Genomic DNA, 24,541 nt, shown 5'->3' on the forward strand with positions numbered 1-24,541 from the left:
CAAGGAGGAAGAGTGCTACTGTCACTGCTGCAAAACTGTTTGAAAGACAGAATGTAGTTTTGTTCCTTATTGCCCTCCTTCCAATTTGATGTGAAAGTTCTCAGGAAAGAAAGAACTTTCAACTCAGCCTCAGTTTATATGCCCATGCTAACTGGGCAGTATCACCGTTAACTGGGCAGAATGCCACCACCTTTTAGAGTAGTTTATCTCTTATTTATAGCAGGGCAATAATATCTATTATGAATACAGCAAGTCTTCACACTTCAGCATAAGTCATTTTGTTTAAAGTTGCTGAGGAAAAAAAATTGATTCCCAGTTGGGCCCCCTGTCTGTGTGGAATTTGCAGTCTCCCCATGTCTGCATAGGTTTTCTCCAGACCGGAAAGATCATATTTATTTCAGTGTTTAATATTAGAAGTGTTTTGGGTCTTTATTTAGAAGTTTGGTGATATTTTTGTGACCAGAAACTCATTTTAATATATATCAGAAAATACTGTCTGTATGGTTACTGTATAGGGTGAAATAAAGTAGATGTATAAGATGAAGAACATTTTTTTTAAAAAACATAGCTGCTGCTTTAAGATCAGGATGGCTGAAGGAACAGATTTTTCCCCACCATGGAGAGAAAAAAGTGGACTGATATATGTTGTCTGAGGCACCTACTAGCTAGGGCAGACTCTGATAGATATATAATTATTTCCAGAACAGGAGCATTATTATATATTAAAATCATTCTCCAAAATCTGTTATTGGCTGCAAAGTATATTTTCCATAACATCATTCCCATCCGTTGGAAGGCTTCAGTATGTAACTTGTTATGCATTCAGTACAGTGGTGGAAAAAGCAGGATAAAAGGCACTTCTTTGAATTTAGAATGCCAATAAAAAAGAAATAAAAATACATATTTTTGAAGCAAGCACTTAAGAAGTAGAGAGAACAAACTTGAAAGAATGTCACCCTCTCTTTCTGCCCTCTGCTGGCTAACTAGCAATTGACTTATTTACTCATCAAGGGCATTTGCTTGTAGCTTACCCCAGTGGTTCTCGAACTTTTCTGGCCCAAACTTTCACATCTGCTCCCCTGATCCTTGTGGCCATTGGGCTCCCCATAACATCACCTCACCTCAGTTACCCCCAAAATGGGGATGAAGGTGTTATAATTATACACTGGGGGGAAAAAAAACATCTGCCAGCACTTTGAGGCTGCAATCCTAACCACACTTACCTTAAAGTAAGTCCCATTGAACAAAATAGGACTTAATTCTGAGTAGACCTGGTTAGTATTGTGCCCTGAGTTTGTTAGCAGCACACCTGGAGGGTTTTGGAAAGGGGGGGAAGTGATGAATTTGCTGGGGGAGGGGAAGACTGTTTTGTGTGTATCTGCTAATTGCAAACTGACACCCAGAGACTGTTTGGCTGCAATCCTAACCTCACTTTCCTGGGAGTAAGTTCCACTGAACACAATAGGACTTACTTCTGAGTAGACCTAGCTAGGATTGTGCCTTTTGTCTTACAGTAGCAGCCAACAACAATTAACCCCTGCTAACTGGTAAGAGGCACTTTTTCAAGTGGGTGCTCCTCTTTTATTTAGCAGGGGGAGAGTAACTGGCCCACCTCCCCAGCAGTGTCTTTTCTAGGGGCTGTCTGCTGGTGTTGCATCTTTTTAGATTGTGAGCCCTTTTGGGACAGGGAGCCAGTAGTTATTTGATTTTTCTCTGAAAACCGCTTTGGGAACTTTTTGTTGAAAAGCGGTATATAAATACTGTTAACAACAACAACAAGGGAAGTACTCCCCCCCCCCCAGGAGGCAGGAGGAAAAAGGGGGATGGCTGAAAAGGAATGGGTATTTTTATTTTTAATCAATTTTTAGAGACAATGCCATCAAGAGTGGCTTTTTTCTCTTTTTTGAAGAGAGGAAAAAGAGAAAGGTGAAGATCCTTTGTTAAGCTGACACAGGCCCCATGCCTATGTAGGTCTAATCAGAAGTAAGTCCCATTTGAGTCAGTGGGGCTTACTTCCCAGGTAAGTGTGTAAAGGATTGCAGCCACACAGAGTAAGATTACAACTCACCCCAAAATAGATGGGGCCATGCTCCCACACACACCCCCCCCACACACACACACATACACACCCCAACATGCATATGCCACCCCTGCTCCTCCCAGGCAAGAAAGAGGAATGCAGGCTGGGGCTGCATGTGACTTCTGGTTTCACAGACAAACTATAAATGATGTTTTTAATGTCTTATAAGGCATTAGGAAGCCCAGGGAAACCCAGAGGGCATGCATGGACCTGATCCACAGATAACTGAATCTGTGATATGGGACCCACCAATACGGGGCCCCCAGTATATCATCTTCCTTATGCAATGAAGGATGCAATGAAATACTTTACTGGCTGATATTCTTCTATTTTCATAAGACCTTTGTCTTGCCACAGCTCCTCCCCACTGGGCCTCATGCCTACTTAAGGCTGATTAGTTTCCCTTGTGAAACTCACCAGTGCAGCAAGCAAAAGTCAGAGTCCAGTTCCAGTCCACAGATTCCAAGTAAACCAGTCCAATCAATGAGAGTTGCCAAATCAGAATCCAGTGCCAATAAGCCAAGTTACAGTTCAAGGTCAGGTTCCAGGTAAGTCAGTCAAATCAGTCAGGGTATCCAAGTCAAAATGCCAAGTCACAGTCCAAGGTCAGATTCCAAAGTCAATAAGCCCAGTCTCCTCTCCAACCTGCACTCCTTTTACAACCCACACCACTAGTTCCTCCAGGTGCTGTTTATATGCTCCCAGGTTCACTTTAGTGGCTGCAGCTGTGCAGCACACGACCAGCTACCACCTGGGCTTTAACCCTGCATTTACTTAGAGCAAGGGGCACTGTGGACACCACATTCTACCTCTTCGCCAGATCTTCCACTATTCCACTACAACCTTAGAGCAGCTTCTGATGTTAAGAAATGGAAATAGAAGATGAGTCAGTGACTTCAACCTTCCATTCTTGAGTTTCCTGTCTTTCACAGGAAGTAGAAATGTGAGTATCACCACTTCAAAGACAAGTAACCTTGTTCAAAATGTCAGCATTTGTCTTTCTACACATCATTTTTTACCAATCAGCTTTTATGATTATCAGGCAGCTTCCTCCTCTTATGTTGGCACTTTGGGACTAAATTAACTGTTTCCACATGCTATAGAAATATAGAGATGTGTTTCAGTTCTGGGGTGAATTATCCTGCCATTTGAGTCCAGCTTGGAAAACTGTTTGTGGCTTTACGTTGATGGTGGTCATTTCGACACTTAGTACCGATGCTTAAGCTAGTTGTCAAATGAGTGGTACTGAACACATGAAGTTTTTCATGACATCAGAAGCAGGAACAGGGGTACACATTACAGAGCATTGCTTCTTGTAATAAGAATCTTGAAATGCCAACGAAAGTTGTGCTAAACAAATGATAGTAATCTTGTTGGCATCCTTCAGTCTCAGAAGACTATGCGCTCTGAATGGTGTAATCTGAATGGAGCGCAGAGTATTGCGCTCTGAATGGTGATTCTGGATTAGTAATACATAAATGATAGTAATACATTAGAGGTAACAGAATGTTGATTGTACCAACTCTTTCTAGAATTTTAAAGTTAAAATGAGTACTAGGATATCCATGAGACCCTTAGACTGCAATAGATGGTACTGCCATCTATGAACTTTGGATTTGTTAACTTGAAAACATTGTTGCCTTCTTCAAGTTATGGCTCCCCTTAACTTGAAGTGCCCCATGGATTTGAGCTCCCCACAGATGTTCGAGTATCTGAGTGGTGGTGGGGGGCAGTTGATGACGCATCCCAGGCATGCTGCCCAGAGCCCTGTACCTCTCCCTTTAGCGATGTTAGTGGCATGTTCTAGGTATCTTTGGCTAAACATGTTGCATTAACGGTGTGAATGGCTGGATGTATATATTTTCTTCGGTAAAATCGGAAAATGCCACACTGCTTTTTCTAGAGTCAGTTCTAGACTGTAGATAAGTGCAATTGACTAAAGCTGCAATCCTATGCACGACTACCTGGGAGTAAACCTATTGAACTCGGTGGGATTTGCTTCTGAGTAGAGATGCATAGGCTCATACTGTTACAGCCCAATTCTATTGGGTTTACCCTGATGGCTCTTGTGAGCTGAAGTCCCTGTCTGATAGAAGAAAACCTCTTTGCTGTTTGTTGGGCCATGGCCACCAGGGCAAATGGCTGGAGGCCATGTGCAGGTGGCAGTGGTCTGCAGATCCTACTCTGTCCTCTGTTGTCACCCTGTTGTAAGTCAGTGGTGAGGAGTTTGTGGCAGCATTGTGGACTGGTTAGGGCAGGAATTGGGCAATGCGGGGGGCATCTTGGTAACTGCTGCACACACCAAGATCCAATCTCAGCCTGGACTCACCCCTAGGAGTGTTCTCTGACTTATGCCAGCTAAGATCTGAGGAGAACCATTGGAGATCAGTCAACTTACAGAGAGTAGGTAAAAAAGGTTTTTACTTACCTCCTGGACCAACTGGTTCCTCCTAACCATAGCATGCAGTGTGCCCTCCACCAATGGCACTGCATGGTCTGGGCTGGCGGGGGATAGGATTGGACCTTTAATGGTAACTAGTTCTTGCTACTACCATGGTAGGAATGCAATATTGGAAGCTTTGATAAGTGTAGACACACAGTTGGTTAGCTTTTGCATTAAATTTCCCTGCCATTTAATTTCTAATTGCAGCAGCTAGTCTAAGCTCCACCCATGACAACAGAGAATGAAAATTGACCAGAGTAGGTTACAAGCAGCTTTTGATGCTGTCAGTTTCAAATAGGACTGCAATGAGCACTCACCCTTTTGATTTCATACACAAAGCAAGTACTTTCTAGGAGTGGAAATATTCCCTCCCTGAAACACCAGTTTCACAGGCTATTTGCTGGGCACTCTTTCCCCTTTCAGAAGATGCTTCTATGCCATTTTTTCCCCTCAGATTGTGTTGTCTTCCTGGGAACAGTGATCACGTCTTACTGGGGGAACACATTTTTGGGTGTGTTGGTATTATGACATAATAAATCACTTTTGATTAAGTTAAAATGATATAAATAAATGCAGAGGAAGGGCAGTGCTATCTGAACATATTCTGATTGGGCAAACCCCTTAGCCTCATTTTTGAATGGCACTTGAAAAAAAATACTAAAATGGTCAACACTTTTTACCAAACCTTGCATGGGAAGTGCCTGCTTTGATGGTTTTGCTTTGTTTTAAACCTTAAGGAAACTTGGGGTGAAATTCTCTGAAAAGTTAGGGCATTGCTGACAAGTATTCTTGCTTCTTTCTCTCCAACACTTCCTGTCACAATTCTTGTAAACCAGTGGTTCCCAAACTAGTGAGTTGCAACCCACCGGGGAACCCCTTAAAGGGAGTTGCTGCTCAAACGTCAGCAACAGTGCTGCAGAAATCGCAGCACTGCCGCTGCCAAAGGATTTTTTTACTTACCTGGGGGCAGCACTGGCCTCCTGCAGGGTAGTGAAGGCTCACAGGGTACTGATCTCCTCCGCAGCTTGTTTACAAAGCCCTTATATTCATTCTAAAACTACTTCCAGTTTTTGGAGAAGATAAGGAGATATTGGAAATAAGGGCTGTTTGCAGCAGCCTCAGAGGGGGCTGCAAGCCTCCAGGACCATGCAGGAGACTTGCAGCCCCCTCTGATCTTCCCTGTGGCTGCTGCAAACAGTGCTGCACCCCACATAGGTAAAAGAAAGCCCCTTGGCGGCTGCAGCACTGCAATCTCTGCAGCACTGTCACTGCCCCCTCCCCAATGCAAACACTTGTACGAGTTTGGGAACCACTGTTCTAAGGCAGTGGTACCCAAATGTTTTCAACTGGTGGTTCCCTTGACCTACTGGGCCATTGACCAGGGCAGCCCATTAGGGCTACAGTCCTATACCTCATATAGGGTGGTGGTTTTTTGTGAGGAATCTGTGGCTCCCCTGGCTGGGAAGCCTTCCTAAGGAGCCACAGCTCACAGTTTGGGAACCACTGTTCTAAAGGGTCACCTGAATAAAATTAGTTTAATAAAAAAAAATTTCAGAATTATTCTAGGACTAGAGTGAGTATGGGATGAGTACATTGCCTGGTGTTATCCAGTTTCAGGTTTTCCAGGGCATAGGTAACAGAACTATGGAAACCTGCAGGGTGGGTCAGAATAGAGGCAATGAGGGTACAGCGTGCAATACCGAAGATGAGCAGTGAGGGACAAAAGAGTCTCCAGATTCCAAATAATTAGCTGTACATAAACTAAATATTTGCAGTAAATAGTAGAGAAGTACACTGCCAAATTTTACCATGATTCTGATGGAATTTTAAGCTCTATACAAAGCAGGACTGTGGGAGGTGCGGGGCCCAATTGAAAACCTATCTTGGAGATAGAAAGTTTATTATAGACTTTATATGTCTATGGTAGAATGGAAAGCAATCAAAATGTGCGCTTAAAAAGTGCATGCGAGGTAATGGACCAAATGGATCTAAGCACATTTTAATATAAAATAGTATATTAGACTGTATTACCCTGTATTACTGTATTGCATGCAGGGCTCAATTGGGAGCAATTAGTCTAGTTGGCTTAAGTGCACAATCCTAATACAAAGGACAAGGGGAAGATAAGTAAGGGTACAGGTGTTTAGCCTTTCAGCAGATGCACCTTCACACTTCATGTTTGTCCTGTCATAAGTACTTTTTCCAGATTCATGTTCCCAGTATTTTGCATTTGCTCATCTTTTGCTTTGGAAAGGGGGCTTTGCTTAAAGCATTTTTGTTTTGCATTGGAAACTTTTTGTCTTTAAAAAAAAAAAAAATCTCAATTTTGGAACAAATGTTGATTAGTTTAACAAGAGGTTCAGCTGGGAACTGAGATAAAAGCACATGATCCCCATGGTGCATTGATCTTGTTGCCCCTACAAAAGGAGTCATAGATCTGCTTTTGAAATCAAGGCGCTCTCATAGTTTTTCCAGTGCAGCATCTTCTTGTCATGGGGCTGGCAGGATATGAAGCTGAAGCTCTTTTTGAAGTCGTCTTTTCACACCAAGGGGTGTATATTTGAAGTGTGGGAACTTCAGTAAGGATCACCCCCTCTTCCCATATATTAAGAATGTTAAGTATGCCATAGCTCCTAAGTGGCTGGAGATTATGCATTTTGTCATTATAGTGGCCACCATGGTATACTGGAATGAAAAATCGGATCTTAGAATAGAAGAATTTTGTGTTCCTTCTGTGCAGAACTGCCAGAGCAGCCTGAACAATAGCATAACTACTCAATAAAATAGTCTTAATAGTGTCTTTTTATACAGATTTAAGACTTGCAATGCAAGGAAAAAAGTGCATCATTTTTCAAGAAAATTACTCTTGTTGTTTTAAAGTATAAATTGCAGACTAAACCATGAATTTGGTTTACCTAACACCCTTGCAATAGAAAAATCTATTTTAAAAGATATACTTTTGCAAATTTCCATTGGCAATATCCATGCAATTTTCCTCTGGACAGAACTCCCATGGAATGGCCGTATTGGGAAATACTCCCCCCCCCAGTTGTATTTGATTTTCCTTTTTTGGAACACTTTGGATTATGTAAGTTTTAATAAGCAGTTTGGTGCTCCTCCAGGCACACCCCACACACTTATGCTGCCTGACCCCAGGTCACAAGTAATGGTTGCAAGCTAATTGATTGAGAAAGGTTTGTCTGACTGGGCCTCTTTGAGTCCTCCCTTTACATTCCTAAATTCTATGAAGGAGCAGAGGCAGCTTAGTTTAGCTGGGGAGGAGGGAAGACGAGAGGAAGTTCTCCAAGTTCTGATTATGCGCCGTTTCCTTCTCTCCACCCACTGCTTACTAAAGAACTTTTTACACTGGGAGGCTAACATCTTTTAGCCCTGCAGCAGGGGGAAAATAGTGAATCCAGTATGTGGTGAGCGGCTGAGAGCCAGCTGTCTAGTCCAGACAACGGAGGAAGAAGTTTATGGAAATGATACCAGGACTTCAGCAAAGTGCACAGCTGCACAGATCAGACACTGGGATTCAGGCTGACAGGCAAATAAGCCATCTCACTGAAGTGACCCCTATGTGGCAGCTCTGAGCTATTAAGCCTTGGACAGCCTAAGGGAAAATGTGCAATGGAGCAGGGCAGAAAGTGCCGACTAACTTCAGGCAACTGTTGCTTTCTGAAGGTGAGTCAAGCTTTGCAGCATGATTTTAAAAGTATCTAGTTCTTTGCTGGAGTGCTCTGTGTGTGTGTGTGTGTGTGTGTGTGAGAGAGAGAGAGAGAGAGAGAGAGAGAACTAATCTTAATAAATGTTTTGATTCTGAACTACACAATGTCAGTCTTCAGTTTTGAAAATTAGCTTCCACTTATTCTACAGTGTGGATTTCTCCATTACCGATGTTTGTTCTTGTCTGGATCTAAATGGAGGGGGGAAGAAAAATAGCTGGATAAACATTCCCAGGTGTGCATCAATATATATATACCCCGAGACAAGAAGCAACAGTTTGTCCAGTCTCTGTCTGTGAACATCTCTGTGAGTTCTTCTTTTTGCCGCCTTATCTTAAGAATGTATAGGATGGTCACTGTGAAAAGAGCTTTGTGTTTGAATTCCTGGTGAGACGAGGGGTCAGGGCCTACAAGTTATCTGCCTGCCAGCAAGACTATTTCTGTGTGCTTTATTTTTCAAGCTGAAATATGGGGAAGGGGACATTCTCTCCCCCCTTCTATTATGCGTTTGCACATTCTGCACCCTTTGTTACGCATGCAGCTTATGCTCTTGATGCTCAGTTTTCTTTGGTCCGATTTACTTTAAGAACTCCAGCATTATTGCAACTTTCTGTGTTCCTTTGTTGTGCGACACAGAACTTTACCTTTGAGTAAAAAGCGTGAAATGATTCTTACTGTGTGATTAGATAGAATCCTTAGCATATGCAATTCTGCAGATCTTGCAACATTTTTATTCATTGAGTCTTTCAATCTATTTTTAGGGCAAAACAATGCTTTAGGTCTTAATCCTTGTAGAGAAAACCTATTTGACAGATGTGGAAGGAGTCTTTCTATAAATATTTGCTAATATCGTCACCTAATACAGTAGTAATAAATGCAGTCTAATTAGCTTGAGAGTGGCTTGTTTGGGGAAAAAAACTGGTTTATTAAAAAGACAACTGCATTAAATGTTACGAGATGACAGGAAGAAACAAAATATGTCTGCAAAAACTGCTGAGTGGGTGAAATTTAAAGCAATAAATCATCCATGCATGCCAGAGTTACTGCATGTGTAATATTCATTTAAAATCCATGCTAGTTTAAAAGCAAACAAGCCCAAAGTGCTTAACTAACTTAACTGCATCTACTTTGATTTAAATTTATGGGCTTTACTCTTCAGTTACACAGAGTAAAAAAAAAAATGTGCTGAAGAAATATTGATGCTATAAAGTATTTCTAGCTTTGTTGAAGGAAAATAATGTTCCTAGTATGGTAGTACTGTATTTCAATAGATATAAAGCTGTTGTGTGTGTGTGTGTGTGTAAAAATAAAGTTACAGCAGCTTTTATAGAGTATTAATTGTATTTAGGAACATGCCTGTACTCCAGAGGTGAAGCAGTAGGAAGTAAAATCCCTCTAAATATATAGGTCTCCTATTCACCTGTTATAGTTATTGTCATGCTTCTTGTTCTTAAAAAGTTTGTCGTCTCTCCACACGGCCACATAATGTTTGGGGGAGAAGACTTGATACATTTAAGTGATTCCAATCTAGATAGATAGCTCAAGAATCTGTTGAAAATTGTGATGCATTTCCGATTTATCACACTATAGGCACCGATGCTATGTATATACATAATTAGCAGGATTTTTGCCCTCCTTTGTGGTCTGAGACTTTTGAAGCAGCAGGACAGAGGGGGAAAGCATGGCTTGAATTCCTGCACAATGTCTTCTATGGGTTTTTTCTGTTGAGTGTTTCAGAGCACATTTTGAATCGCAGATTGAGAGGGAAAATGTGGACTGAAGAATGCAAGCAGCCATTTCAGGTACTTGCTCTGAACTTAAGTATGTTTCCCATTCATTATGGGGAAAGTGGGGAGACAACAGTTGCTGAAATGCTTCTCCAGCCTCAAAAGCCTCACTTAAAGAGCCTGGCAGGGGGTATAAAAATTCACCAAAACCTCATGGGATGCACTAGAAAGGAAAATGATCTGTGGTAAAGTGGTTAGGCATGGAGCTGCCGACGAAGAGTTTCGTTCTCCAATGGTGTCAATAACCTTGTGGGTGGCTAGACGGATCACCTAACCTCTGTGCCAAGAGATCAGTGTTTCAAATTTTCTTGTATAAATCTGGCTCTTGGCAATCTTGAATTCTGATACTATGCTTTCCCAGCATTGAACAGCATGAACACATGTTTCCTTCACATGGCATCAGCACCCAACCATAAGGAAGGTGGCTATTTATGTAGAAAAGACTCATCCAATTGGCCCAACCATGTGCCAGTGTTATTGAGTGCCACATGAAAATAGCTTCTATAGCAGTGGTAGGTGCTTTTGACATCAGCTGTATGCTAATACACAGCCATAACACAGGACCTGTACAGCAGACAAACAATTTCTTGCAATCATTGGGTAGGCATCTGCATAGATCCAAGGATGTTGTTGGCACTGATGTATTCCCGGCCATTCCTTGCTTCATTTTAAGGCACAACTTGCACTCCAGTCAAATCATTCTATATTCTCCTGGATCTAAGTGCACCTCTGATGTTACAAACACTCTGAATTTCCTCCAAATTTACGATCTGTTTGCATGTTCTATCATATAGAACTGACACTATACTTGATTACTAGACTCATTGAATGAATATTTACTTGAAAGCAAGTCTCGCTGAGTTCAGTGAGACTCAGGGCCCAATCCTGTCCAATTTTCCAGCACTGGTGCAGCTGTAATGCAGCCCTAGGTAAAGGAACAAATGTCCCCATACCTTAAGAGAGCCTCTGTGACTGCTGCCCCACCACAAGATGCAGTGCATGCCCCATTGACACAGCTGCACTGGCACTGGAAAATTGGTTAGAATTGGGCCCTTACTCCCATGTCAATGGACATCGGAATCCAACCTGAAACATCTAACATGAAAGAGACTATCATCCTGTCACCAAGTTGGAAGGTGCCAAATTTATCATTTGTGTTGATGTTGGCATCCTTCAGTCTTGGAAGACTATGGTATCACACTCTGAATGGTGATTCTGGAACAGTGTCCTCTCCGGTGCGCAAAGCCTGGGTAAAGTAGATATGGAGGATAGACTGTTAACCATGCAGCAAATCCCCCCTCTCCACGTCGCTGAAATGGTCCAATGCAAAGGCAGAAGCCAATACAGTTGGTTCCAGCGGCATCGCAGAAGTTGCCAGAACATGACTGCGTTCAGCCATGAACTGCCTCAGGGACTCCAGCTCCGGATTTTGCCTCGAGGTTGTCTCCTGAAGCCTTTTCCATAACTGGATGTAGCCACAAGGCAGTGGAGGTTTGGGATCAGAGTTTCCCTTATCTCAGATGAGCTGCCTTCCCAGGCTAACGAGTCCCATCTACAGGGTGGCTGTTTAGTCGCCTCTTATGACAAGTACAGCCAAACTGAGGGCCTATTCTTATCCCCCAGCCTCCAGGGGTTTGTGACTATCACACATACCCTTAGTAGCTATAAAACAGGGGTATTTACTTATTGCGGCATTATAAGGGTTTAGTAGTGTAATATGAACATAATTTAATCTTGACTGTATTATGAGAAGTAATAGAAGTTTAGAAGTAGGCTACCTCAGAATGCCAGATGCAAGGAGGGCATCAGGATCCAGGTCTCTTGTGTGCTCCCTGAGGCATCTGGTGGGCTGCTGTGAGATGCAGGAAGCTGGACTAGATGGGCCTTTGGCCTGATCCAGCAGAGCTCTTCTTATGTTCTTATGAGGGAAAATTAAAAATGTGTTTGAATGTTTGGAGACGTGTCTTTTTAAATTGTGGAACAGCTTCCTGGAATCCTTTGGCACATGTCATTGCTAGTTATACTCAACATACTGTCAATATGCTATCAGTAATATTTAGACTGCAAGACAAGGTGGCATCTCAGGTATGCATAAAATAATTTTGATAGGAGAGCTGCCTCAGCTACATGGACTGAAGTATGTTGATTCCGCTCATGTGCACAGAAGGGATTAGTGAAGTGGTGCTGCGTTCCTGAACCTTCCTGGTGGTGGGCCAAAAGTCCTCTTATATTTTCACCCCAAAACAGTCTGGCAGTGAAAATAGAGGGAACATTTGACATTCTGGGTGGGAGGGCCCACAAAATGAAAACGGTTTAGGGGTTGGAAAAGCAGCTAAGTGGCTATGGTAAGATTCCACCCCCTTTAATTACAATTAGAAAATGTATGTATGTATGTATGTATAAACCTGTCTATCTTGCCTTTGTATTTGGACAACCAAAGAATCAAGGTGGCTAACAGTTAATATTTGCCAGCAGTGCACCTGCCTATCTGCTGTTGTTGTTGCTTCCAGTACTAACCCTCTTTGCCATGGCTGCTGGCTGCAAAGTTATTGCACAAGAAAAGAAGTTGGTGTCAGGAGGAACAACACCATGTTTCCTTTGTAAAAAGGAAAATAAACAAACAAAAAAAACCCATAGCTGCTGGTAAGCCATTTCACAACTTCCTTGGGCTCCCACAAAAGTTGTGATTTCTGTGAAGGACACGGTTCAAAAGTCTGGAGATTGTCCTTCCTCCAACATACCTGGTTCCTACCCCTCCAAGGGAATCTAGGCCCAAATTCAGTTATTTAGCTTTCTCAGTAGGGGAACAGCTTACCTCCTCCCACTTAAGAGAATGCCAAAACTAATCTTGTGTTCAAACTTGAGAATGAAATATTGGGATAAGATTCCAAGCGACTTCCCCTTTGACAAACCAGTACATGATGTCTCTTTGATATTATAGACCATGCATTTAAGGGTCTCTTTTATATTACAAACTATATGTTTGAGTGCCCATCTCACAAAGTGCGGGCATTCAAAGAATACTGTTTCTTTTGCCATATTCACAATTTCAGAGGGGTAGCTGATAGTATATTCCCAATGCCTCCTCTTCTGGGACAACCCAGAAGAGTTTAGAAGGTAGATGTTTAGTGGGTGGTGTTCCACACCTGTGTGATAAAGGTAGCTCAAACAAACAAAATGTCCAAAACAGAAGGCCCAGTAGCAAGGGCCTTCTGAAGATGGTAGCAAGAATTTCTTTTCTCTCTATCCAGGATCAGCTCACAATGGGTAACATTTGAAGTAAGAGTTGGCCTCCTGAGTTTCCTTGCTCTGGCAGAGTCTGGATGCTACCCAGTCTTTTAATTCGTCCCCTGTGCTTGGCATACACTTTGTAGGTGTTAACAAAGCACGGAAACCAAGTTCTGGATTCTAGGCAGCTACGAAGATAAGAATTTGCTACTAATCCCTTACTGTCATTAGCATTCAACATTGTGAAGTATGATGCCTGGACGACATACCTTCTTTTTCCTCCAGGAGCTGAAGCAAAGCTATGAGGACTTTTTAAACACAGTTCTGACTTGCACAGGTTCCTGAACTGCCTTTCCATTTCCTGATTCTCTGCAACTAAATGTGTAAATAAGTCCCTCCCAGCTATACTGATTATGTGACCTTTCCTCCAGTTCTGCAAGGAATGTCTCTCTTGTCTCACCAGTTGCCTACATCTGGGTCTTGAAGCTGACACATATGAGAAAAAACAGTATGGTACAGATGATCACTGCTCTAGGGCTGAGCATGATGATCTAGTTGCGAATGCTGGCTCGTTTGGAAATATTGCAATAGGAGAAAAAGTTAGAAACATATGCATCCAGCTGTAACTATACGGAACCTGCATTCAGCAGCACACAAAGTCATCTTAGTTGCTACAACACAAAAGAGGTGTGTAAGCATAAGCAACTGGTACTGCTTGACATAAACAGGCTTGACATTTAAATAGATTTGTACTATGTGTGAAGCTAAATAACTTCTAGAGTTGATTCATTAATTACTGATCCTGCCTAGGATTAGTGTAACCCACAAGTGATACAGATTATCTTCCAAAATGTTCATGTGTGAATCTGGTTTATCAGCCAAAATGAAACCAGATGTCCATGCCTCTGCCTTACTCTTGCCTCAACTCACTAATCTTTTGACATTTTCCCATTAAAAATATGCCCCAAGCTTTAGCTAACCATGGACTCCCAGATAGAACTTCATTAAGATGCACCATTTGAGCCAAGACAAGGCTTTGGGGTAGTTCACAAATAAATAGCAAGATCTCTCATAGCCACAGAGAAGGGGAAATTTTCACAATTATTTGAGAAAAGCACCATTGGGTCTCTGGAGATGAATTAATCCCCAATTTCATTTACTTGTTTTCAAAACTAGCTGCAAGACATTTCTGTACTTTTGCACAGTTTCACCATAAATTTTAAAAAAATCCTTTCAAATAGCATTCTTTTCCAGCACCTGTCAGAGACTTTCTGAAGAATATGTTCAAATTTGTATAGTTGAAGCTACTGCCAACTGATGCCTTTGAATGACAATTAAGATTTAGGCAAAGCTGTTGAAATATCATATATTGATAATAGACAATTGTATAATAATTGTTGTCGTTAGGCTAACTGCATTGCTTCAATTTCCCCCTTTAAAAAGAACGTGATTTTTATTGGATTTGTCTAATAAACAATTACTTCTGCATTTTTGTTGTTTGTTCTTTTCAGTGATTGATAAAAGTTTAATTGTATTGGGAATTTTATTGTAATGATTGAAGGCTTCATGTGGATAATTTAAAATAAAGTGTGGGAACTTTTAAAATCCTGATCATACTTACAGCAAACATCATTACTCAGACATAAGCCCTGGTTGTATTCAACAGGGTCTATTCTTATTGAAAGCCTAAGGCTGCAATCCTTTGCACTCTTACCTAGGAGTAAGCCCAGTTGGACATTGGGGGCCTACTTCCTAATAAATCTGTAGAGATTGTGCTATAAACCAAGCTTTTTACATGGTTTTTACCAAGCTGTGTACTTTTAGTTTAATATGGTTAATCGAGTTAAAACTGTGTTTTTCAACCAATGGTAACTGTATCACTAGTGGTACTTGAGGTGGTGTCTGGTGGTACTCACTTTCCCCAGACCTCTGCTGCAGCGAGACCACCAATGCAACAAGCAGCTAGGTAGACCTCTAGCATGTGCTTTTCACATGCTCAAAAGTGCCCTCCCTTTCCCTGAGCCTCTTATCAGTGTTATCAGTGTATTGCATCTGGCCTCCTCATCTGAAAGTAACTCATGATGACATCATTGCCAGTTACTGGTGGTACAGCAGCGGGCAAACACTGATTTAAAACATTGAAAAGTTGAAATGTCACACATAAGAATACTTCAGCTGAATCTAATAAATATATAACAGAGAAAAAAATGTAAGACAAAATATGGGAACACTAAATGGTGGCTTATGGCTTATTCGTAAGCCACCTTAGGCACCTAACTTTGGCATGGGAAAGGTGGGATAATAAGCAAGTAATGCAAATGTTGCCAGTAGCTTATTTTTCTTCATGCACTTTATTGGAAGTAATGCCACATGATTGTTTTGACTTGGACAGCATGATCACTCCCTGCAGAAAAAGACTGAAATATTTTCTAGTTTAGGAATGAGTTAAATTTTAGATTTTGAAGTAACTTTCTCTGAAGGGGTGGAATTAACATTCTGCCTACTTATTCTGTTGTAGTGTATTGCAGTTGCCTCTCCGGTGCTATTTAGAAGTGAGCATGGTCACCTGCGTGTAAGGAAGGTTTTGAAAAGCAACAAAGTTGATCAAACCAGGGATTTTTCTCAGACTTGTCAACCTGTCCTTGCCTGTCAGGCTGGCATGTGATGTTTCCCTGCAAGGAATTAACCAGCCATATCACATGTCATGCCTGATTGTGAAGGATAACCCCCTAACATCTTGCTCCTAGATAACTTACTGCAGGCAGAATGTGACACTATCCAGGTAGGCAGATTGCTTTACAAGGATACTCAAAAGGACTGCCTGAACTAGAGGAGTGAATTGAATCTAAATTCTCAGAAGAAAGTGCTACATGGACACTTTGGCATATATAAAAAACTGAGCATTCCTGTGCTATGTTAAGAAGCTAAAGTCTTTTTGAAGCAGCCTAGGTGGCTTTGAAACACAATTAGGGCAAAGTCCTAACCAGGTCTACACAGAAGTAAGTCCTATTTTGTTCAGTGGGAGTTACTCTCAGGAAAGTGTGGTTAGGATTGCAGGATTGTTAGATAAATTTGTCTAATAGAAAATATAAGACTTGTTTGCTAAGTCAAACCCTCACATTTAGTGGCAGTATATGTCTGAATGTCAGGTGCTGTGGATAAACAGGTGTTTTATTGCCCTCATGTCTTCTTAGCAGGGCTGCTGAGAACAGGTTCAGGCTCTGGAAAGAACTTTTTCTTACAATGGATGTCAGTTGCAAAACACCCATGGAAGCAATTTTTCCATCCCTGTTTTAATTGGGCTCTCTAATATCTTGAAAACATGAACAGGATTTGTTTATTTTCTGTTCTGTCATTTGCAGCTAATGAACTTCTATGTGAGGACAAAGTTGCTTAATGATGTCACTTTCTGCTTCATGATGTCACTTCCAACCCTCAGCAGGCACCATGAATGTTAACTTCAGCCCTCTGTATGAAACAAGTTTGGCATCCCTGGTATAGATCATCCGCTATGGGAAGCATTTAGAGATGAACAGATTTTGCCTGGCTCTTGTTTAAATACATATGTAAAGAAGTTTGAATCTGAGGCTCTTTTAGTCATCGGCTCATGATTTGGGGCTTTCAGTGAGAAGGCTTCAGATGTTTTGACTTTACAGATGTTCATTCCTTGAGAAAGAGTTATCCTTGAAATGAATGTGGATTAAGTGGCACAGTCTGTTTTTCTGTACTGCTGTTCTCTAGATCTGAACTGCACTAAATAACAAAAGCAAGATGAGTATATTTTATGATATAGAAGGAGTTGTCAGTCCAGCGGTTCATCTGGTCTACTGCTATCTTCCAGCAGTCTTTTTGAGATCCTACAAATATTTTCTTGTCCAGTTACCAGCAATTTGATTTGGAACCGTATAACATTCAGCACTCGTCTTTCCCTGCAAAACATAATATTATTTTAAAAAAGAAAATAATCATTTTAGCTCAGAAATATTTGTTGGTCAAAGATGTCATTGGTTTAAGATAGCTGATGTAGGGTAGTGACTGAGAGACTGCACTACAGTACAGGAGATGTATGACTCTCGGGCTGCCCAATCCCTGTCCTCCGGGCCACTTGCGGCCCATGGAGGACCCCAATCTGGCCCCCCAGGGAGCCCCCCATCTCCAATGGGCACTGGGCTTGCTGGAGACCCACAGGAGCCCTCGCTGCCCCGATGCGATGGCTCTTCAAAGCAGCAAGGAAAAGGCTAGGCACTCACAGGAGAGCAGGAGCCCCACCCATTTGCAACCCTCCTATTAGGTTGGGGAGGCTGCAGCTGAGTTCAGGCTTAGGATGGGGGTGAGAAGTCCTGGGTCTGTTTGTCCTGCTTGAGTTTGACTTGGGGGGGCAGGCACTGAGGAGGGAGGGGAAACTGTGAGTCTATTTGTGCTGCTTGTGTGTGCTGGGGGGCAAATTGTGGGATGTTTGGACACTGCTGGAGAGCATGTCTACTCAGCAGTAAATCCCATCAGACTCAGTGGGGTTTACTCCCAGGAAAGTATAGATCCAATTGGACTGTGAGTGTGCTTGGGGTGGGGGGGGGGCTTGCACTGAAGGGGAGAAGCCCCGGGGATGTTTGAATGCAGTGGGAGGGCATGTTGTTCTGCCAGAGATCCTCCCCACTGGGCCTTGTGCCCACTTAAGGCTGATTAGTTTCCCTTGTTAAACTCACAAGTGCAGCAAGCAAAAGTCAGAGTCCAGTCCCAGTCCACAGATTCCAAGTAAGTCAGTCCAATCAGTTAGAGTTGCCAAATCAGAGCCCAGAGCCAATAAGCCAAGTCACAGTCCAAGATCAGATTCCAGTCAGTCTCCTCTCCATCCTGCACTTCTTCTACAAACCCTTCCTGCCTCAGGTACTCCTTATATCCCTGAAGGCCCTACTGCCTTGAAGTGGCTGCAGCTGTGCAGCACACTCTGCTGGATGCCCAGGCCTTACCGTTAAAGGGGCCACTGCTGACACCACATCTACCTCCTCACCAGATCTTCCAGGATTCCAATACGTATGTCTACTCGGCAGTTAGTCCCATAGAGTCAGTGGGGCTTACTCCAGGAAAGTGCGGATCTGATTGAGCTGTGCTTGGTGTTGGAGATGGGCGCTGCAGGGAAGAAATTGTGGAGATGTTTGATTGCAGCTGGAGAGCATGTCCACTCAGCAGTAAGTTCCATTACTGTCAATGGAGCTTACTCCCAGGAAAATGTGAGGATTGGGCTGTGAGTGCTTAGTGTTGAAGGGAAGGGAGTGCTTGGTGTTGCAGCTGTAGGGAAGAAATCTCAGGGATGTTTGAATGCAGCTCAAGAGCATGTCTACTTGGCAGTAAGTCCCATAGAGTCAGTGGAGCTTACTCCCAGGAAAGTGTGGATCTGATTGGGCTGTGAGTGCTCCGTGTTGGAGGTGGGTGCTGCAAGGAAGAACTCATGGGATGTTTGAATGGGGAGGAAACCTACTGCTTTTGCTTGTTGGGGTTGCTGGCAGAGAGGGAGGAAGGTGGGGGGATCTGTTTGTGAATGGGGAAATGCACATAGCTCTCTGCCTGCTTCTAAGTTTGTTTAGTGCTGGTGCAGGCTGGGGGAAGTACTGAGAGAGGGGGACAGGCAGCTCCCTTCTCTGTGTGAATGAGGAGAAACAAACTCCTGTCCTGAGTTTGGTGCCTACCAGATCCCTGACTGATTGTGTTCCTTTGCTGCTGCTTGTTGCCAGGATGGGGGGGGGGGAGAGAGAGAGAGTGAGAGTAAAAACATGCTCCTGCATGGGGGAAGGAGCCCACTCTGACTCCTCTTAAGTTTGTTCTGTACTTTTTCCTAGGAAGGGGTATGTTATATGTGTCAGGAATTATTTTAACAACCCCCCTTCTCTGGATCTCATGTGTATTACTAAAAAGCTCAGTAAAATTCATTTATATACCTTCCATCTCTAATGTATTCATTTATGTAAATTTATTCAAATTTGAAATGTAAATCCCCCCCCCACACACACACACACAGTGTCAGAGAGATGATGTGGCCCTCCTGCCCAAAAGTTTGGACACCCCTGCTCTAGAAGATCCATGACTCTATCATGACTCACTAGGTAGTCAAGCCACACTGTCTAAGCTCCATCTCTGCAATAAGAAGATAATAACAGCCTATCTTTTAGGATGCTTATAAGAACAAAGTAATGCATGTTAAATCATTTGAACATTTGAAAGAACTGCAGATGTGCATCACTTAACAACAGGGATGCATTCTCCAATCCCCCGTTATGCAATTAGGTCATTAAGCAAAAATTCAGCCCTATCTATTGCCTTTGTTGTGTAAACAGACACTCCCTGCCACACACCTGCTGGTTGCTCAGGCTACTGGAGATAGACTGCCTCTTTTTTGCATTAAGAGCCTCTTTGTTGTGCTTTGACCAGAGCAGTGGTTGCAACACTTTTTTCATGACAACCCAAGATGGATGCAAAAAGTTGTGGTTTTGACATCATGTCCACTGAGCTGACCTGACCTCTGTAAGTTAATGCAAACTGGAGCACAGAGGCTGTATGCACACACTGTATGGGCATAGAGTCTGATCACAAAATCTGGTTTCCTAAAAATCCTAAAGTACACCTCATGTGGACTGAGCCTTTGTGTATAGGTTCAGATAAATGTGCAAAGATCAGGGGCCAGCAGGTGCATTTCTGAGCTTCTTCTTCTACAAGTCTGTTCGACTTGAACTAATATCTCAGTGCCTGTTTCAGCCTTGCAGTTTATGTACTTAAAGAAACAAACAGCAAGTGCTCTAATTGCCAACTACAATATAAAAAATAAGTAATTACATAACATGTAATAATGACATACATTGTATGGAATCATATTACATTGCAGTGGATCAAGATACTTTAAGAACTGCCATCTCTCATCTGAACCTACCAGATCTCCTTCAGAGCCCTTCTCCATGCTTTATCATCAGTGGAAATACATCAGAGTGTCTTCAAAGGTGGCAATTAAGTTGGGAACACCCTTCCTGGTGCAGTCCATCAGGCTTCCTCTTTACTTTCTTTTAGACATATAATGAGCAGCCCAATCGTATGCCATGCCACACTATAGCATGCAGCCCTGCCAACTCTAGCTTCTCGCTGATGTATTTATATATTCCCTGTGTGTCACTCAGTCACCTTGTGTAATGAGCTGGTTCTGAATCAATTGCCCCTCTACCATCACCATTCTTTATCCATTTGTTCACTTAGTGGTCTCTAGTTCCATCTGCCTTGTTTCTCTATGATACAGTGATGTCACCATGTAAATATTACGCATAGTCATTAATGTATGTAGTAGCTGGGACTGTAGGAGAATACTATGGAAATAGAAAAAGAATTGGAAGCAATATAATTGGGAAAGATGAGGAAATGGTTTGAGCCCATGAATGTGGCTTGATGAGTTTGATATGTTGGTATGCTACCAGGGTACATTATTCTTTTCCAATATAACAGTGGTTCTCAAATTGGTGGATCGTGACCCACCAGTTCGTGTAATGCTTCCCCCATCCCATTAAGGGGTGGGGGAAGGGGAGAGAGGCATTGATGCGATCCCCAGGATCGCATCGCTAGGGGATGTGAGGAGGGGGGTGCTTTGCACTTACTTTCAGGCTGCAGCGGGCCACAGGAGGTGTGGGCAGCCCTGCACAGCACTCCCTGAGGCTTGGAACTTTCACTAAAAGCGGGTGCTTCCAGTTTTGCAGGAGGTGCTTTGTGCCCGCTTTTAGGAAACGTTCCAGGCTCACCACACCTCCTGTAGCTTGCTGCAGCCCTGCCTACTGAAAGTAAGTGCAAAGCACCCCCCCTCTCTCCCCTTAGCGATGCAATCCTGGGGATGATGAGGAAGTGGTTCGGGGATCCTGAGGATCGCGTCACTGTCCTAGCCCCTCCCCTGCAAGAACTTACTGAGGGAGTAAAGCTCCCTCAGAGTTTGAGAACCACTGCAATATAATATACCTGTGATATGAGTATGGCTGAGGGTTACTAACACATCTGTAGTTGAGGGACCATCTGACCTCATGTAGGAAAATTGCACATCTATAAATATTACTGATATGCTTATCATTGGTATTTACTGAGAAATGCATTTTGAACTTGAAAACTAAGAAAAAACTTAGGCTGAGCCCTTTTCTCCTTCTTCCTTAGTGTTCTTAATCCTGTTCTCAGAAAGAAACTTCACTTCTTGTCCATTCAGCTGAAGATATGGAATGGAGTTGTAGGGCAGCTATTCACAGTAATTGAACAAATCCCACCTTATTCTAGGTTTAGTAGGCCATAAGTGGAGTTTGGGAATCTACAAAACGGCTTACATATGACAGTGTGGTGCAAGATAAAATATACAAATAGCTTCAGCAATGATTTAGATCAAACTCTGAATTAAAGAGAAAAGACTCCATGTGACATTTAAAAGAAAATTACAGTGCATGGAATTATTTTGTTATGTAACACACTGGATAATGCTATAGATCCAATATAGCAAATAGAGTTGTGACTTTGTAGCAATTTTGCTTCTCGCTAGATAGACTCTGTCACTGCTCAGCAAATTTATATGACCTTTTATGAACTTGTGTTCTGCTTCTGATATCTGGAAAAGAATGCTTGAAAATATTAGTTTTTCAAATTCCAGATTCCCTGCAGTCATTTTCATTTCGAGGGAGTTGTCTGTTTAAAAGATTATCTTCTTTTAAGTGTCGGTATTCTTTAAACGCTAGCAACATTTTTTCTTTTCTTTTTTTGGAAGGTACTTAAATATTAACAGAACAGGTTCAAAAGAGACTAAAGCTGGAATAGGGTGTGATCATGGAATCCAAAATTACACACATACCCTGTATGTTTTTGTAGGTCTGTTTCTTCATGATCATTACAATGTGAACCTATTGATCTGGTTATCTAATTATTTTTGGCTGTCCAAACCCAAAATGTGTGTGGACCATTCTGTGTGTGGACCACAAAAATAGATGTATTACCAACTTCCAGACCAGGTGACGGTGTCCCATGTCCAGGTTCAGCAACAGTCTGTCTCTGAATACCAGTTAAAAGGGGGTGGAGGAGGGAATGGTGGCAGAGACAGCTGCCTTTCTGTCCTGCCTTGCAGACTCTCCAGAGGCTGCTGGTGACCCTCTGTGGAAACAGTATGCTAGACTAGATGAGCCTTTGGCTTGATTCAGTAGGGCTTTTCTTATGTTAGGCTCAAATCCTGAGAGCCAAGATGTGCAATTGTTCAGGAAACCTGGAAGATCCAGGTGCAAATCTTTGCTCAGTCATGAAGCTTCCTGGGTGACCTTGGGCCAGTCACGGTCTCTCCGTTTCATCTACCTCACAGTGTTGTTGTGAAGACAAAAGGAGGGAGGAACTATGTACACAAGGAAGAAAGGATAATGCAAAAATTTGAAAAATAAATAATAATCATAAATAATCATCCATCCTCCCCTGATTTTCTCACTCCCTTTTTTCCTGAGAAAACATACCAAACAGATTACTTGGTTCTTCACTTTGACTTGTTCCAACCCTTAAATATATACAGGTTGAGCCTCTTTATCCCCTGATTTTCTATCCGTCAATCTGGCTCAATGCAAGTCCCCCAGAACTGTGTTGAGCCAGACTTGGCCCAACTTGAACCCTCCAAAGGCAACCGGAACTGTGCTCCGATCACCTCTGGGGGGCTTTCTGAAGCCCACAGTGGTGGCACACATTTGCCCGTTGTCTCTATGGGCTTCAGAACGCCTCCTTGGGGGTGAAAAAACCTGACCTCCTGTTTTCAGAGTGATGTTTTTATGCCTTTAAAAGACATTCTGAGAACCAAGGAAGATCCTTGTCCTTGCACCAGCAGCCCTGCAGCACACAATCTTTGTGACATGTACTTTTCAGTAAAATGCCCCGGTTGTGATTGTATCCAAAAATCAATGCTTTCAATGAGACTGGCAGCCCAATCCAATCTGGTGTTTATGGTGTCAGATCTTGTGATCCACTGTGGTAAATTCCATTCTGGCAAAGCAAAAGAAGCACTGCTATTGTGAACTGCAGGGCCACTGGTGCAAATGGCCAGAGACCCTATGTGTGTTTCAATGGCTCATCCAGGCCATATTAGAACGGTAAAATGGAACAGTAAAATGGGGGCAGAACACAGGCAGTTCAGGGGAGAATTGGGGCAGGGATTGGGGTGAACAGGAGATGGTTTGATGGCTGGAGGGAGTAGATCTTGGTGGTAGTTGTGCATGCCAGGATTCTATTTCCAACCTTGGCACACCCACTGAGGACCCTTGGACTTAACACCAACTAAATAGCTGGTGTGGGTTAAAGGAGATCCATTGCCTGCCAGACAAAATTAGTAAAAAAAAAATACTTTTTTATATTTATTTATTTAATTTTATTTTTTATTATATTCCCACCATAGGATGCAGCATGCTCTGTATTGGCATCATTGCATTGTGTAGTCTGGTGTGGGATAGGATTAGGGCAACAGTCTTGGCAAACTTTAACTGGATTGTGGTTAAGGCTTACAGTAGGAATGTAAGGCTCTGATCTTAAGCACACTTACTCAGCTGAAATTTCTTTCAAGTAAATGTCTTTAGGATTGAAATCTTATACTGTCATCTTTCAGTTTCCACCTCCTATATACCAACACTTTCTTGAAGTGAACAATAAATATTCTCGACTTTCTTTGACAGTCTTTTAAGAAAACATATGTATTCTCACCCTCAGCCCCTTCACCTTTCCTCATGACACAAGCATCCATTTCCTTCATTCTTTCTTCATCTATCTTGCAATTCAAACAGTTACTCCCTGTGTTGCTGTCTTCTGCACTTGATCACAACATTCTTCACGCGTCATGCTGTGAGGTGAACAAAATCTTGTGGCAGAGACCAGCCGTATCAAGCAACATGAAACTTGTCCGCTCTTCTCAGATCACATGAGAAACGTTTAGCGATTTGTTAAACAGTGATTGTGACTGTGGAAGTGTGGCAAGCTGTTGCTAAGACTTTATTACATACATCATAAGAACATAAGAACATAAGAACAGCCCCACTGGATCAGGCCATAGGCCCATCTAGTCCAGCTTCCTGTATCTCACAGCGGCCCACCAAATGCCCCAGGGAGCACACCAGATAACAAGAGACCTCGTCCTGGTGCTCTCCCCTACATCTGGCATTCTGACTTAACCCATTCCTAAAATCAGGAGGTTGCGCATACACATCATGGCTTGTACCCCATAATGGATTTGTCCTCCAGAAACTCGTCCAATCCACTTTTAAAG

The 24,541-nt window shown here is 42.5% G+C and overlaps 1 long non-coding RNA gene across 4 annotated transcripts in view; it reads left to right on the plus strand.

Annotated features, from left to right (window-relative positions):
- LOC136645417 (uncharacterized) overlaps window positions 1-24,541 on the plus strand; it is a 398,421-nt gene that overhangs the window by 99,765 nt on the left and 274,115 nt on the right. For 3 of the 4 annotated variants that reach the window (XR_010794128.1, XR_010794130.1, XR_010794129.1), the window contains exon 1: window positions 8,122-8,207. The exons of the other annotated variant lie outside the window; for it this stretch is intronic. This is a non-coding gene — a long non-coding RNA (uncharacterized lncRNA). Of the gene's footprint in view, window positions 1-8,121; window positions 8,208-24,541 lie in introns of those variants that run through there. 4 annotated transcript variants of the gene reach the window in all.

The sequence above is a fragment of the Tiliqua scincoides genome, chromosome 3 (assembly GCF_035046505.1).
Source record: "Tiliqua scincoides isolate rTilSci1 chromosome 3, rTilSci1.hap2, whole genome shotgun sequence".
Classification (NCBI taxonomy): Eukaryota; Metazoa; Chordata; class Lepidosauria; order Squamata; family Scincidae; genus Tiliqua; species Tiliqua scincoides.